The sequence below is a fragment of the Castor canadensis genome, chromosome 7 (genome assembly GCF_047511655.1).
Source record: "Castor canadensis chromosome 7, mCasCan1.hap1v2, whole genome shotgun sequence".
Taxonomy (NCBI): domain Eukaryota; kingdom Metazoa; phylum Chordata; class Mammalia; order Rodentia; family Castoridae; genus Castor; species Castor canadensis.
In genome coordinates, this window is record NC_133392.1 from 102,870,845 (window position 1) to 102,888,884 (window position 18,040).

General features: G+C 33.8%; 1 long non-coding RNA gene across 1 annotated transcript; it reads right to left on the reverse strand.

Moving 5' to 3' along the window:
* Positions 1 to 680: 680 nt before the first annotated feature.
* LOC141424658 (uncharacterized) lies at positions 681 to 17,696 on the reverse strand. Its single transcript, XR_012449525.1, has 3 exons — positions 17,622 to 17,696; positions 16,512 to 16,597; positions 681 to 805 (listed from the first exon to the last, which is right to left on the reverse strand). It is a non-coding gene; the product is annotated as an uncharacterized lncRNA (long non-coding RNA).
* Between the last annotated feature and the right edge of the window lie 344 nt (positions 17,697 to 18,040).

Sequence of the window (18,040 nt, forward strand, 5' to 3'; positions counted from 1 at the left end):
AGAAATGGTGGGTGATCAAACAGCAAACTAGACAGCCAAAGCCTTAAAAAGGGAAATAAAAAAAAATTACCACCTCTGGAACAGTAAAATTGCAGTTTTAGTTGTTCTGATGTTACTCCTTTAGCAGCCAGCCCTGTCTGTGTGTGTCTCTTAAGCAGTTTTGGAGCCCTCTAGTGGCGGCCTGAGCTGGAGCCTGGTGGAGTGGTTATCTGGCAAGCCTGTAGAGTTGGGGCCCGGCTCTGCCCAAGGGGCAGGGATCCCGTGGGGCGGGTTCCCAGTGGAACAGGGATCTGGCAGGACCCTAGGGGTAGGGATCCTAGCAGGGTGTGGCTCCTGTCATCCCACGCTGAGCTGGGGACCAGCAGGCCCTGAGGGGTGGGGGGCTTGAGGGGTGGTATAACTGCAGGGCATGGATCCAGCATGGGAGTGGGGCCCGGTACAGCCTGAGGAGTGGGGATCCTGGTGGTGCATAGATCTGGCACAAGCCAGGGGCCCAGCCCAGCCTGAGGGATGGAGAGCCTAGCGGAGTGGAGCAGTGGCTCTGCAGGCCTGTGGAGTGGGGACTTGGCAGGCTGGCTGTTCTTTTATTAGATCATGGAGTGGAGAAGCCTTCCATGATCTAAGAGTTTAGAGTGCTGTATTTTCAGCTCCCCCTGCTGCTTTACCTCAGTCAAATGTGTCTGTAATGTTTCAGCAGAGTCCCTGGTCCATGGAGCTCATGAGTTCTGAGGCTCTGTCCCAGTCTTCATCTTGGATCCGCAATTAAAGGAAGAACTGAAGAACTATTAAGGAAACAACTCAAGACCTGTGAAAAGACAATGCAAGAACACACTGACTCCATCAAAAGACCAAACCTGAGAATCATGGGCATTGCAGAAGGAGAAGATGTGCAAGCAAAAGGAATGTGTAATATATTCAACAAAATAATAACAGATAATTCCCAAATCTAGAGAAAACTATGTCCATTCAGGTACAGGAAGCCTCCAGAACACTGAATAGACCTGACCAAAATAGAACTACCACATGTTATATTATCATTAAAACAACAAGTACAGAGACTAGAGAAAGAATATTGAAGTTTGTAAGAGAGAAAAAAACCAAATAACATACAAAGATAAACCCATTAAAATCACAGCAGACTTCTCAACAGAAACCTTAAAAGCAAGAAGAGCATGGAGCAATGTCTTCCAAGGACTGAATGAAAATAACTTCAATCCTAGGATACTCTATCCAGCAAAACTATCATTCAAAAGAGATGAAGCAATAAAAGTCTTCCATGTTAAGCAGAAACTAAAACAATATATGGCCAAAAAGCCACTGCTACAAAAGATTCTCCAATGAAAGCAAACAAAACCATGACAGGGCAGGCAATGACCAAACCACAGGAGAAGAAAAGGCAAGAAAGTAGAGAGTAACATTGGTTCAGCTACACACAACCAAATAATTAATCAACAAAGACAACTACATGACAGGGATCACCACATACTTATCAATACTAACACTGAATAGTAATGGACTAAATTTCCTATCAAAAGACACCTATTGGCAAACAGGATTAAAAAGGAAGATCCAACAATCTGCTGCCTACAGGAGAACCACCTCAATGACAGGAATAAGCATTGGATGAGAGTGAAAGGCTGGAAGAAGATTTACCAAGTCAATGGTCCCTGAAAACAGGCAGGGGTAGCAATACTTATCTTGGACAAAGTAGACTTCAACTACATTGATCAAATGAGATAAAGAAGGACACTCCACACTAATAAAAAGGGAAATACAACAAAATGAAATAACAATTATCAACCTATATGAAACCAATGTCAATGCACCCAATTTCATCAAACATACTCTGAAGGACCCAAAAACATATATAAACTCCAACACAGTGGTAATGGGAGAACTTAATATGCCCCATCACTAATAGATAGGTTATCCAAACAAAAAATCAATAAAGAAATCCTAGAACTAAATCACACCATAGTTCAAATGGACCTAGCTGATGTCTACAGAATATTTCATCCAACTTCTGCACAACATACCTTCTTAGCAGCCCCTGGAACCATCTCCAAAACTGATCATATCTTGGGGAACAAAGCAAGCCTCAGCAAATATAAGAAAATAGAAATAATCCCATGCATTCTATCTGACCACAATGCATTAAAACTAGGAATCAACAACAAAACAGCAGTAAAAAACATGCAAATAATTGGAAGCTGAACAACACATTGCTCAATGACGAATGGGTCACTGATGAAATAAAAGAGGAAATTAAAAGGTCCCTGGAAGTTAATGAAAATGAAAACATAACCTACCAGAATCTATGGAATACAGGAAAGGTAGTCTTAAGAGGAAAGTTTATAGCCATAAATGCATATATTAAAAGGACAGAATGATCTCAAATCAATGACCTAATGCTACAGTTCAAACTTCTAGAAAGACAAGAACAAGCAAATCCCAAAACAAGCAGAAGGAAAGAAATAATCAAAATAAGTGCTGAAATCAATGAAATAGAAACAAACAAACAAAAACATACAGAGAATCAATGAAACAAACAGCTGGTTCTTTGAAAAAATAAATAAGGTTCACAGACCCCTGGCAAACCTGACTAAAATGAGGAGACAAAAAACCCAAATCAGTAAAATTAAAAATGCAAAAGGGGAGGTAACAACAAACACCACAAAAATCCAGGAAATCACCAGAGACTACTTTGAGAGCCTATACTCTAATTAATTTGAAAATCTTGAAGAAATGGACAGATGTCTAGAAACTTACAATCACCCAAAACTGAACCAAGAGGATATAAATCACCTGAGTATATCTATAACACAAAAAGATATTGAAATAGCAATCAAGTGTCTCCCAAAAACAAAAAAGTCCAGGACCTGATGAATTCACTACTGAATTCTATCAGATGTTTAAAGAACTAATACCAACTCTCCTTAAACTCTTCCACGAAATAGAAAGAGAAGGAACACTGCCTAACTCAGTCTATGAAGCCAATATTACTCTCATCCCAAAACCAGACAAAGATACCTCCAAAAAAGGAGAACTACAGGCCAATTTCCTTAATGAATATTAATGCAAAGTCCTTAATAAAATAATGGCAAACTGAATCCAACAACACATCAGAAAGATCATACACCATGATCAAGTCGGTATCATCCCAGGGATGCAGGGGTGGTTCAACATACGCAAATGTATAAATGTAATACAGCACATCAATAGAAGCAAAGACAAAAACCACTTGATCATCCCAACAGATGCAGAAAAGGCCTTTGACAAGATCCAACACCACTTCATGATAAAAGCTCTAAGAAAACTAGGAATAGAAGGAATGAACCTCAACATTGTAAAGGCCGTGCATGACAAATCTACAGCCAACATTATACTTAATGGTGAAAAACTGAAACCATTCCACCTAAAATCAGGAATGAGACAGGATGCCCACTATCCCCACTCCTATTCAATATAGTACTGGAATTTCTAGCCAGAGCACTTAAGTAAGTAGAAGAAATAAAAGGAATACAGATACATAAAAAACAGTCAAAATATCCTTATTGAAGATGATATGATCTTATACCTTAAAGACCCAAAAACTCTACCCAAAAACTCTTAGACACCATAAACAGCTACAATAAGGTGGCAGGATACAAAATCAACGTACAAAAATCTTAGCTTTTCTACACACAAACAACGAAGAAACTGAGACAGAATATATAGAAACAATTCCATTCACAATAGCCTCAAAAAAAATCAAATACCTAGGAGTAAATTTCACAAAGGACGTGACTAACCTCTACAAGGAAAATTACAAACTCCTAAAGAAAGAGATCAAAGAAGACTACAGAAAATAGAAAGATCTGCCATGTTCATGGATTGGTAGTAAAAATGGCTGTACTACCAAAAACAATCTACATGTTTAATGCAATTCCCATCAAAATCCCAATGACATTTATCACAGAGATTAAAAAATCTACCCTAAAGTTCATTTGGAAACCCAGGAGACTGCAAATAGACAAGGCAATATTCAGCAAAAAGAGCAATGCTGGAGGTATCACAATATCTGACTTCAAGCATTATTACAAAGTAATAGCAATAAAAACAGTATGGTACTGGCACGAAAACAGACATGAAGATCAGTGGAACAGAATAGAGACCTGGATATGAATCCACACAACCATATCCACCTCATTTTTGACAAAGGTGCCAAAAATATGCAACAGAGAAAAGATAGCCTCTTCAACAAATGTTGCTGGGAAAAACGGTTACCTGTCTGCAAGAAACTGAAACTAGATGCATGTCTATCACCTTGTACTAGTATCAACTCAAAATGGATCAAGGACCTAAATATCACACCTGAAACTCTGACGTTACTACAGGAAGGAGCAGGAGACACTCTGGAACTGATAGGTACAGTCAAAGACTTCCTCAATAGAACCCTAGCAGCTCAGCAACTAAGAAAAAGGATGGAAAACAGGGACTTCATAAAATTTAAAAGCTTCTGCACAACAAAAGAAATGGTCTCTAAACTGAAGAGACCGTCACAGAGTGGGAAAAAATATTTGCTGACTATACATCAGACAAGGGACTGATAATCAAAATATACAAGGAACTGAAGAAACTAAACTCTCCTAAAATCAATGAGTCAATAAAGAAATGGGCAAGTGAACTAAACAGAACTTTCTCAAAAGAAGAAATTCAAATGGCCAAAACACACATGAAACAATGCTCACCATCTCTAGCCATAAAGGAAATGCAAATCAAACCACACCAAGATTCCACCTCACCCCTATTAGAATAGCCATCATCAAAAACACCACCAACAACAGTTGTTGGTGAGGATGTGGGGAGAAAGGAACCCTTGTCCACTCCCAGTGGGAATGCAAACTGGTGCAACCACTCTGGAAAAAAATTTGGAGACTTCTTAAAAATCTAAACATAGACCTGCCATATGATCCAGTAATCCCACTCCTGGGGATATACCCAAAGGAATGCAACACAGGTTACTCCAGAGGCACCTGCACACCCACGTTTATTGCGGCACTATTCACAATAGCCAAGTTATGGAAACAGCCAAGATGTCCCACCACTGACGAATGGATTAAGAAAATGTGTTATCTATACACAATGGAATTTTATGCAGCCATGAAGAAGAATGAAATCTTATCATTTGCAGGTAAATGGATGGAAATGGAGAACATCATTCTGAGCGAAGTCAGCCAGGCTCAGAAAACCAGAAATCATATATTCACCCTCATATGCAGACTTTAGATCAGGACAAATGTAGCAATGTGGTTGGACTTGGATAACATGACAAGGGGAGAACACATATGGGAGATATAGGAATAGGTAGAAAACCTAAAACATGAAAGTGTTTGATGTCCCCACTCCAGAGGAACTAATACAGAAACCTTAAAACAACAGAGGTCAACATGAGAAGGGGATCAGTAACCAGTGTAAAGATGAATTAGAGATGAATCAATATGGGTTGTAACACATGTGAACATGAAAGCAATGCTAGGAATATTTCTGCATAGGTATCCTTAACTCAATTAGCAAAAATGCTTTGTCTTCCTTATTATGCTTATGTCTTTTCTTCAGCAAAATTAGTGATAAGGGCAGGACAGGACCTGCCTGGAACTGAGAGGGGTAGGGGGAGAGGGTGAGGGAGGAGGGCAGGGTAGAGAAATGACCCAAACAATGTATGCACATGTGAATAAAAGAATAATTTAAAAAAAAACAAAAAAAGAAATCTCAAAACACGCCAAAACCATAATAAATGAAGCAGAATAAGAAAAAAAATAAAACAATCAAAAGCAAAGGAAAATGATTTTATGTGGTTGACTCAGACTCCTTCATGATTCATCAACTGAGAACAGAGTCTTAAACAATAGTATTCATCTGTTTTCAAAGAGGAATGAGCACTCGCTGTTGGACAGGCAGAGAGAAACTCTGCTTCAATTATGATTTTCACAGACAAAATTTCCCTTACAAACGTCTGAGAAGGGAGGATTCATTTTATTATTTTGCTCTAGTGGATAATTAAACATTTTGTTGCTAAAAACAAAAAAAAAAAGAAAATTTCACTTCAAACATCAAAGTCCTAATTAGGAAGATAATAATCAGAATAAATTTTAAGCAATTCCTAACTTTCTACTCAATTTTCTGTCTTTACCCTCCTCCTAGAAACTGTTCTGTTGGATTGGACAGAGAAATTGGGATGAGATTGGGAGGCGCGTGGGATGAATTCTGGAAAGAGGGAGAGAATTTTTCTGACCCTTATAAGAAGACATATATAGATTATGAAATTCTAACCAAATTTTATAAAATTAGCCAAGAATGTTTCAGATATAAATAGGTAACTCTGTGGTGTCAGTCCTGGTAAATATCACAAATTATAACAAAGTCATAATCACTAAATAATTTAACAATACTATAATATTAGACATAGAAAACAAAAATAAACTCATAAAAAATCAGTATCTGATACATAAGCATTTATAGGTTAGAGAATGAAGAAAAAATAAAAAGTCTATTCTTGCATTATCTCATATACCAAAACAAATTTTTCATGGATTCAAATATTAGCAGGTCTAAAATAATATTATATAAGGTTACATTGTAATACAAATTATTGTACAGAAGGCATTATTTTTATATTCACTATTCATACATCAGAAATTATTAAGATGAAAGTAGATACAAAATTAATCTATAAATTCAATGAAATCCCAATGAATCGTACAAAAATCTTATATAGATGTCAAAGAGACTCTCAAATTTATATGGCAAATAGAAATGCACAGAAGAGTTAATATGATGTTGAAGAAACAGAAGTAGAATTGAAGGTCCCACACTATCTGACTGCATGACTTACTATAAAATTATAATTAACAAACCAGTGTGACATTATTGAGAAAAAGACACATAGATCAAAGAAACAGAACAGAAATCCCAGAAATTGACCTACACAAGAATAGTCAATTGATTGTTGATAAGGGAGAAAAGCAGTAAAACAGAGAAAAATATCTTTCTTACTAATGGTGTTGGACCAATTAGACATCTATATACAGAGGAAGGAAGGAAGCAAGGAAGGAAGGGAAAAAGGAAGGAAGGATGGGAGTCAGAAAATAAAATGAGATAAACATGAAAACTGTATCATACACTTAATATAAAGTGAAAAACTGCAAAAATTATGGTAGACAACAGGAAAAAAATCTAGGTGACCTGTGAGCTTGTCATGATTTTTTTAGATACAATAAAAAATGGTATCTAAAAGAAAAAAATGTTGAACTTCATAAAATTAAAAACTTCTGTTTGCAAAGTACTATGTAAAAGTAATGAAAATAGAATCCTCAGACTGGGAGAAAACATTTGCAAACACACATGTATAATAAAGGAATTGTAGTTAGATAATTCAACAGTCAACCATAAGAAAAAAATAAAAATAAGTAAATAAATAAATAAATAAAGTTCAGAAAAAAGAAAAAAAACAACTCAATTTGTTATGGAGAAGTATTCTGAACACACACCTTATTAAATAAGGTAAACAGATGAGAAATGAACATATGAAAATGTGCTGAGCACTATTTTAAATTAAGGAATAGGAAATCAAAACAATAAAATATCAATTTGCTTCTATTAAAATGACTAAAATCTAAGAATTATATGAAATGCCTGTGAGAATGTAGAGGGAAAGGATCACTAGTCCAGTGTTCGTGAAAATGCAAAACAACACACCAACCGTATAAGAAAATATGGCAGTTTCTTACTAAGCTAGACATAATCTTAAAATACAAAGCCGAAACGAAGCTCCCAGATATTTATTCAAATGAGTTGAAACCTTAGATCTGCATAAAATCTGCATGCAGATGTTTATAATAGCTTTATCCAAAATAACTTGGAAACAACCAAAATGTCCTGGGTGCATCCATGCACTCAAATATTACTCAACTATAAAACAAAATGTGTTATTAAACCACAATAATACATTTAAGCATCTCGGAGTACATTACTACATGACAGAAGCAGCCTGAAAATACAATACTAGTCCAATCATATAACATTCTATAAAAAGTCAAACTACAGACAGTAAAAAGATTAATACTTCCTGGGGCTTGTAAGGGTGTTGAATAGGTGAAAAACAAGGGAAATTTTGGGCATAGTAAAAACTATTCTGTATAACTTTGTAATGATAGGTACATATTACACATTGCCAAAAACACAAAATTTGCAACACAAAAAGTGACATTAATGTGTAAAAACTTTAAAGTCTCATGTAAGAGGTCTAGGGATTATAAGAATGAAAGCAAAATGGGGTGAAAGAATTTAGCATTTCCAGTATTTATTTTGAAAGCTTCAGTGAAAGTGGTGGAGGAAAATGTTCCTACTATGTAGGAAATTTGGAAATTACTAGAGATGTAAGATTAATGTTAAGAGAACTCCAGAGAAGCATAATATTATAGTGAATTAAGTAGTTTATCATAGAGGTATGTCCCAAAAATTCTGACATAATCATAAATGTATGGAATTGAACTTTTTTAACTTCATGACAGATATGAAATCCAAGTTTCTTATTATTTACAATGGGAATTTACAATTAAACAAGAGGAGAAGGCTAGGATGATCCATATGCAGCTTAATAAGCATTGAGGATACTACCATGAACTCAAATTTAGCTTAATATGGACACAGATGGTTACATGTAGAAATATTTATAGATATACACACATATATAAATCATATAAACATATGTATTTCTTTGTTCACTTGGGTGGCAGAGCCTAGAAATGGCATCCTGGTAGAAATGAGGATACCTAGTACCTATACCTTAGTTTCTCATAGCATTTTCCAATTAACAATTACTTTTAGTGCCAAAACATATAGATCATCTCGAAAAATACAAAAAGAATAACTTTGATTGATGGAAGAATGTCTGAAGGGTCCACTAAAAGTACTCCCAATGGCCAAAATCCAAACAATTTGAAGGACAAAATAAAGTATAATTGAAATATAACCCAAAATGTAGGATAAATATCCATGTTTCCATAATAACGTAAGTAAATGATTGAGTGATAAAATAAATGTGAGATGAGTCAAGTTTCCTTTGCAGAGGAATTCCATGTATTTTAGATGGAGTCTCTGCTCACAGAGAGGAAACATCATTCCTGAGTCATTACCTTTGGGGCCGCATAAAGTGAAAACAAACAAACAAACAGAAAGAAAGATAGGGAAACATAGTAGACCAACCTGACAAGCACTACCTTTGCCAGGTGATAAAGGTCACATCAACAGCTGTAAATCATTTTAGTAATGCATACCCTTGACATGATGTGAAGAAAATAGCACTTTACCTTTCAAGTCTTTTTCCCCAAAACCCATAACCCTAGTTTAGCCATAAAAAAGACATCAGTCAAATTTCAGTAGAGGAGCACTCTTCAAAATACTTCTCAAAACTGTCCAGCTCATCAAAAACAAGGAAAATATCAGATAGTTCCCTGGCTCAGAGTAGCCTAAGGAGAAACTGTAACTAAGTATGGTATTCTACATAGGATCTTGGAACTGGAAAAGGACATTAATTTTAACAAATGTTTCATAACAATGTAAAGAGTAAATAGGGAAGTATACTGTACCATATTTCACTTGTTCTATAAATCGAAAGTTTCCAAAAATAAACACCCTTATGATAACAAATATTTATAATTTTAACATACAATGCATTAACATTCATAAAGAAAAGAGTGAGACAGACAAGAAAATGAATACGTATGTTTGAATAAAATTGGAGCGTATAACCCAAAGGTGCAAGCTCAAAGCTTGGTTTCTGCTGTAGTGATATTAAGAGGTTGTGGAACCTTTCAGATGTGAGGTCTAGAAGGAGAGAAGTAGGTCCTAGGGGCACCATTCTAGATGGGAATAATATTGTTCTTGAAGGATAAAATCAGGTCCCATGGGACCATAATTTTATAAAAATGACAAGCCTTATGTGTGCATGGTAGTACATACATGTACCCCCAGAAATTTGAAGGCTCATGGTTCAAGAGTGCCTGTGCCAAAAGCTAGTAAGATCCCCTCTCAAACAACAATCTAGGCATGGTGGACCATGACTGTAATCCCGGGTATACAGAGTCTTAAGTAGGAGGATCATGTTTCAAACTGGCCCATGGTGAGAAGCGTGACTTTACCTGAAAAATAACAAAAGGACATGGGTGCTTAGGTCAAGTGGCAGAGTGCTTGCCTAGCAAGTGGCCCTGAGTTCAAATCCCAGTACCACCAAGCAAACCCTTTCAAACTTGTCTACCAAATCTTTTGGTTTTCTGTCCTATTATCTCTTCTGCACACAGCTGTTTCCCTTTCAGCTTCTCTGCCATGTGATGCAGCCAAAAGGACCTCAACAAGACAATAATACTATGTGTTTGGAACCTCTGAAACTATGAGCTAAATAAACCACCTTTCTATACAAAGTGCCCAATTTCAGGTATTTTGTTAGCAATCCAAATGATGAATCACAATAGCTTGTAAATTTAACAGAATAAAGAATTATAAAAGACTATTATGATCATTTATTGTTCAACAAATTGGATAACCTAGGAGAAGTGAATAAATTCTTAGAAACATACAATGCTAAATCATTAAGAAAGGATAGAAAATCTGAATAAAAAATGAGTGAGGATATTGAAACAGTATAGTTAAAAAAATACCCAGCAAAGAAAAACAAAGGTTCCCGTATCTTCACAGATAAATGTTACTGAATCCTTAAAGAAGAATCAATTCTAGTCTCCCTCAAATCCTTCTAAACATCTGAATAGCTGGGAATCCTTTCAAACTCATTTTGCCAGGTCATTGTTGCTGACATAAGAAAGCCAGATAAGCACAGGATATGAAAAGAGAGTTAAAGGAGAATATTCCTGATGAATAGTGATATGAACTCTTAATAGAATAATATCAAACAAAATTCAACAGAGTATTAAAAGAATCATACATCATAACCAAGTGGGATTTATCCCTGGGATACATAGATAATTCAACCTATGCAAACCAGTACTATACTACATGAAGAGACTGACAGATAAAAATCACATCATCACCTCCACAGATGCAAAAAAAAATCCATTTAAATAAATCCTCCATGATAAAAATTCACCAACTTATCCACAGAATGAAAGTACCACAAATTAATTAAGGTTATATTTGAGAAGTCTACCACTAACAACAAACTCAATGGTAAAATGCTAAGAGCTTTTCTTTTAAAGATGAGGAAAAGACAAGGATGCCACTATCTACACTCCTAGTACTGTGAAAATAGTACAGAGAAAATAGTTAAGAAAGAGGCCATACAAATAAGCAAAAACACAAACAGCATCCAAATTAGAAAAGAAGAAGTTAAATTGTCTGTTGGCAAATGACATGATCATATACTGAAAACCCTACAGCAACACCAAGATAACATTAGAACAAATAAATGAGTAAAGTTGCAGAATACATTTGAATTTCTATGTTAGCAAGGACTATTGGAAAAGTAAATTAAGCAAACCACCCCACTTACAATAGTATCCTAAAGAACAAAATACTTCGGAGTAAATTTAACTAAGAAGGTGAAAGATTTGTACTTCAAACTATAAAACATTGATGAATGAGATGGATGAAGACCCATAAATTATACTGTAGATCAAATGGATTACGAGACAGCTACAGGACATTCTATCTACTTGTGGCAGAATACACATTCTTTTCATCAGCCTACAATACATCAAATATATCATACTTAAATTCACCCCCTCCACAATCCTTCTTTATCTTTCCCTCCCTCCATTCTTGGAACAGTTTTTTTTTCCTGTTTACTTTCTAACAAACAATACTTAAATAGTCTTTTTAACTGATAAAGAAATTAAGCAAACTAGCAGGATACAAAATCAATATACAAAAGTCCTTACCTTTCCTGTAAACCAATAATGAATCCCTGACAAAGCCATTAGTAAAACAAGACCATTCATAAGAACTTTAAACAACAACAAAACTTCCACCATGAGAATTATAAACTTATGAAACACTGAAGAAATTGAATACAACACGAGAGAATGGAAAACCCTCCCAAGTTCATGGATTACGAGAACTAATATTGCTAATGGCAAAAAGCAATCTACAGATTTAATGCAATCCCATTGAGATTCCAATAACATTCTTGATAGTACTAGAATAAAACAATCCTAAAATTCATGTGGAAGCACAAAAGACACTTAGTAGCAAAAGCACTCGACCAATAAAAAAAGAAAAAAAAAAGTAATGCTGTAGGCGTTGCAATACCTGAATTGAAAACATACTAGTCATTATAAAACATATGGTATTGACATAAAAACAGACATGTTCAGATTAGAATAGAATAGATGACCCATATAAAAACCCACACATCTACAGACATATAGTTCTTCAAAAAGGGTGCCAAAATGTATGTTAGAGAAAAGAGAGTATCTTCAACAAATGGTACTAAGAAAACTGGAGAAAAACATGTAGAAGACTGAAACTAGATCTCTATTTTGCACCCTGTAAAAAAATCAACTCAAAATGGGCCAAAGACCTTCACGTAAGGCCTGAACATTTGAAAATTCTAGACAAAAATGTAGCAAAAATACTTCAATATATCTTTAACAGGACTCCAACAGCTCAGGAAATAAAACCAAGAACACACAAGTGGGATTGTATCAAATTAGAAAGTTTCTTCATAGCAAACGAAACAACATGAAGAGACACCCTACAGAACGGGAAAGAAACTGACAGCTATTCATCTGACAGAGAATTAGTAACTACAATGTACATAGAACCCAAACATTAATAAAAAAAAAAGGACAAATAACCCAATCAACAACGGGGCAAATAATTTTAAGAGGTATTTTTCAAAAGTTGTACAAATGCCCAATAAATATATGAAAAAGTGTTCAACATCTTTAGCCTCCAGAGAAATGCAAATCAAAACTTCATTGAGATTTCATCTCAACCTTATCAGAAAGGATGTTATCTTAAAAAAATAACTAATGCTGGAACTGATGTGAACAAAAGAGAATGTAAATTAGTACAGTCACTATGGGAAACAATTGGGAGGTTCCTCCAAAAATTTAAAGTAGATGTACTATATTACTCAACTATTCCTATTCTGGGCATATATCCAAAGATAACGAAGTCACTATATGAAAGACATACATAGCTATGTTTATTGTGGCAATTTTACAAACAGCTAAAATATGGAATCAGCCTGGATCCCATAAACAGATGAATGAATTATATAAAGAATATGCATATATACTATGCATATATATATGTGAAGCATTAGTTAACTACAGAAAAGAATAAAATCTTGTCTTTTGCAGGAAAATGGAGAGAACTGTAGGTAATCATGTTAAGCAATATTAGTCAGACACAGTAAAATAAAGTCATGTTTTTTTCTTATAAGCAAATAAACATCAGTGAAGGAGAAATGAACTTGGAGAATAGAGAAAGGAGAGCAAGAGAGAGTAGCAGGGGAGGTGGATATAATCAAAGCATGATATATACACATAAAACATATGGAAATGTCACAATGAAATCCATTAGTTTATACAATTATTAATAATGATTGAATAACTGTAATAATTTAGAAAATGACAAACTGAAGTCTCCCAACATAGCCTGTATATCTTGTCAACAGTGTGATTGAACTACTTTGGCAAAGGTTTGCCCTATCTTATACAAGCCTTTAGATTAGTAAAATCCTAGACAACTTCTAACTATAACTTTATTAGAGATTTTAGTTAAAAATATCCAATCACTCTCAAATCCCTGATGTATAGAAAGCACACTCTTTAGCATAAATGATTATGTTTTGTTTAACACAACATAAGATAAAATGTATACATAGATAAAATACTAGAAGAATGAATCTTAAAATGTCATCTCATGTCAATTATGGGATTTTTTCCTGGATTATATGTTTTCTAAATCTTCTGTGATAAAGTTTTGTCATACAAATAATTTTTTAAAACTAATTTAAAATAATTTATGAAGAAGATTTCTACTTATCATTTAATATATACCTAAATTTCTAAAATTCAAAGTTCTAAAAGGGCAATAGAACTGTTATCATTTTTTTCAAATGTCTTAAAGTATATCGTTGCTATTTCAGTCTTACATATCTTTTGGTTTTAGAGATATTTGCCAGAATTTAGAATCAGATTATTTAGCAGTTTTAGGTTTTAGTGTTGTAAATTTTTAACATTTTGTGGATAATTATAAATATTAATATCAAATACTAATATTTGATTCTATTTTAAATCAAAATTCCTTTCATTTATATTGTAATAATTGAAGCACATAAATACTAAATAAATGTTCATCCCTTATAAAATATTTTGGAAAATACAAAATAACATAAGTTAAAAATGAGAAACATTTAATTTAATCCCTAAAAGATTTTTTAACATTTTGTATATAAATGTAAGTTAGAAAGTGAAGACAAAGGAGGAGGAAAAGGAGACTAGATAGATTATATGGACAGATGAAAGGTAGATAGATAGATAGATAGACAGATATGAAAACATTAATATTTTCTCTTTACTTTTAAGAAAGGTGGTTCTGCATATTCAGTTTCCTGTGATTCTTTATAAGAATATGCTGATTATATGTTATTCTGAGATTGAACTTTGTTCCACAAGAAAGAGGAAAATGAGGCAAAAAAAATAGATCTAATAAATCACATTAAGAGTATGAAACTAAAAATACTGGAGGAAGAACAGGTCTTAGCTCAGATGGAAATTAAAGTTAGAACAGTAGAAAAGAGGAAAATAGAGGATTGGAAGCCAGATTTCTCATTTCAGAATCTAGTTCTACACTAATAGTTAAGCATAAACTTCTTTTTAATATGTCGTAGATATTCTTTAAGGCAAAGCTGAAATGTTATGTCCAATGTAAACACTAATTGCAAACTCCTCTGTGTACATACCACTGGATTTCTTCCATATTGCAGTAAACTCCTATAAGCAGACAGAATGTGTGAGACCATTAGACACTAGGTTATCCTTGGTCGAAACTGTAGCAGCTACCAAAGACATACTGAATTAAATAGAGTAAGAATTAGGATCATCCAGAGTCATTCTCCAGGGCACAGATTGTGAATGTCCACACTCTCAGCATGTCTTGAGTTCTTTCTCTGGACATGAGCATATCCCCAACTTAAAGTAAAAACATTTGAGCCAAACAGTTAATCACAACTATTTATATGTTATTTTAAGTAAGTGTGTGGTGTCCATGCGTGTGTGTGTGAAAGAGAGGGGGGGTGTCTTTACCATATTTTTGGTTTTTAAAGCCTGTTGAATGCTTAGGAATGTATATTACATGTTCAGAGTTCAAGTTCACTCACTTTTTAATTCTTTTAGCAAATATCTCTTGATTCTCTGCTATATGTAAGTGTTGTGATAGATTCTGTAGATAAAATTAGACATAGATATCAAGGAATACAGACTATTGTGTACAGAAATTTGTCCACCCAAGATTTATATATTGAAGCATCAATCCCCAATGTAACCGTATTTGGATATAGGGCCATTAAACATGTAAGGTTAAATGGAGTCATAAAGGTGGAGCTCTTATAAGTGATAGATGAAATACTATGGTTGTCTTTCCAGAGGAAAAGCCATGAGAGGGCACAATAGAAAATTGCTATCTGCAAGCAAATGAAACAAGCTTCAGGAGAAATTATCCCTGCAAGCACCTTGGTATTTGACTTCCAGCCTCCAGAACCATGGAAAAATAAATTTCTTTGCTTAATTCACCAAGGCTGCAGAATTTTGATATGGTACCTCTAGACAATGAATTCACAGCTCATGATGGCAAGGTTATTAAGTAGGAGAGAATCCTAATGCTATCATCTTCACATGAATTTTGGCTTTAGATTATTCTTTCACAGTATGATCATGCCATAGAAAAATTTAAGAGGACCAACACAATTTTTTTTGTCTTTTAAAAAGATTACTCTGAGTGATTAAACTATATATGAACAAGAAGGAATTTTGGTGGCCAGTTAATTTTCCTAATTAAGGGAGATGATGAATTTTAAATTACTTTTTGCCAATAAATGAAAAAAAAGCCAGACAAGGCTTTATTAAGTAATTTTTCTAAGAAAATTTTAGGCTTTAACACAGCCTTAATAAAAATTATTTCAAATACTATTTTGTGTCTTAGTGGTGAATATCAAATATTATAAATTTATTATATTTATCTAAAACAGGAGGAAAAAAGAATAGTTGGGTTTCAAATGATGTTAAAACAGAATCCTATGGACAAAATTGCTTTAGAATACTTTACATTACAGTTGTGATCAACTAAAACATTTAAGTATGTTATTTCTGTTTATGATATGTAATTTGTTTCCTAAAATAAAATATTTGTTACATAGATATATAAAATAATGTTGCATAAAATAAGTTAATAAAATGAAATTACAGAATTTAGTACATAATAAATTAGGCTTTAAGTGCTTTCACACTTACCTGTTTTGCCTTAAATTTTCTTGACTTGTGCACCAATATTTAGTCCTTTTAATTGTTTTTAAAATTTCACAGTGATAACTGCATCACTTAACAAAAGATAATTTAGAGAAATCAATAATCATCTAAAACAAAACCATTTTTAAAATAAATTTATTAGTGATATAGAATCATGATAAAAATAAATAGTCATCATTTGAGAAATTATTTTAATAAATATTAATCCATCATTAGGTCCATTATGCTACCTCTATTGTGCAGTGAAAATTGCCTGGAGCATTAGAAAATCAGTCATAATAAAATGAAGTTCTTTTCAGTCTTCAAAAGCCATGTTAGTTTACAATGAAAAAAGTAATGCAACCATTATATATGAGTATTCCAAATAAATGAGCCATTTGGGAATGTCAAAATAGGCTTCTGAATGGTACTATGGTCAACTGAAAAAGCATTCAGAAAAAATGATCTAATGAGAACAGAAGAAAGTATGCCATTGTCTGGCCACAACCCTTCTCTTCTTTCTCAGAGGAGACAAGACTAAATATCACTAAATATCAGAATTACTGATAACATCTGGGTTTGCTTTCTGGGTAATGGAAAATTAGATTACCCATAAATGATCATAGATATATCTTACCTTATAAACCCAATTAAACCTAACAGATCAGGGTAATTATAAATTCTAGATTATAATTACAGGAATAGAATATAATTTTGTTTGAGACATTATCATTTATATGTCTCATGTTCAAATCTGGGGTCTGGGTTGGCAAATATTTTTTCGACTGCAGACTTGCCTTAATTATAAAACTATTGGAATGGGTCCAAGTCAAATAGTCTTTAAACCTAATGTTAGTCTCTTAATATCATTTCTTATAAATGCAAGATTACATTGGCATGCACAAGTCAGGAAAGAATGTGCACCAGATAAAATAAAACTATTTTCTTTTCTACCAAAACTACAATTTAGGTAAATTCAAATTATTTTAGTCCTGTAAATTCAGTCTTGACAGTTAGTTATTGTAATTTGTCCATGTGTACAAACCTACATCACATAGTTTTGATAAATTTCAACTTTAGTTTCTGAGAGAAAAAATGAGTTTAGGTGTTACTTACAGTGAATGTAGTATGTTTCACAATAATAAAATGGGAAAACATTGCCAAGATTGCTCAGGTCCAGTTATAATATCTAGAAGAATTAAAAGAGAGAATGAACACTGAGGCGCAAAAACAAATGCCTCTGCTGGCATCCACTGTGATGACCCATGATTTTGTAGTAATAAACCTAAACATTCAATAATTAAGATACATAGTCCATCCAATTATTATGAAAGAAGTCTTAGAGATTACATGATGTTCATCTTTTTGCATGACAACAGCTGAAATGTAATCCAAGGAAACAGATTTGTGTCTTTTGTCTTTCAGTATTTAGTGGCTAAAACCTGACACAAATTAAGGTTGCCTATTCTAGCAGAAGTTATCATTTAATTTAGAAGTAATGATTTGCTGATTTAAAATTTAAGTGCATCCATAAG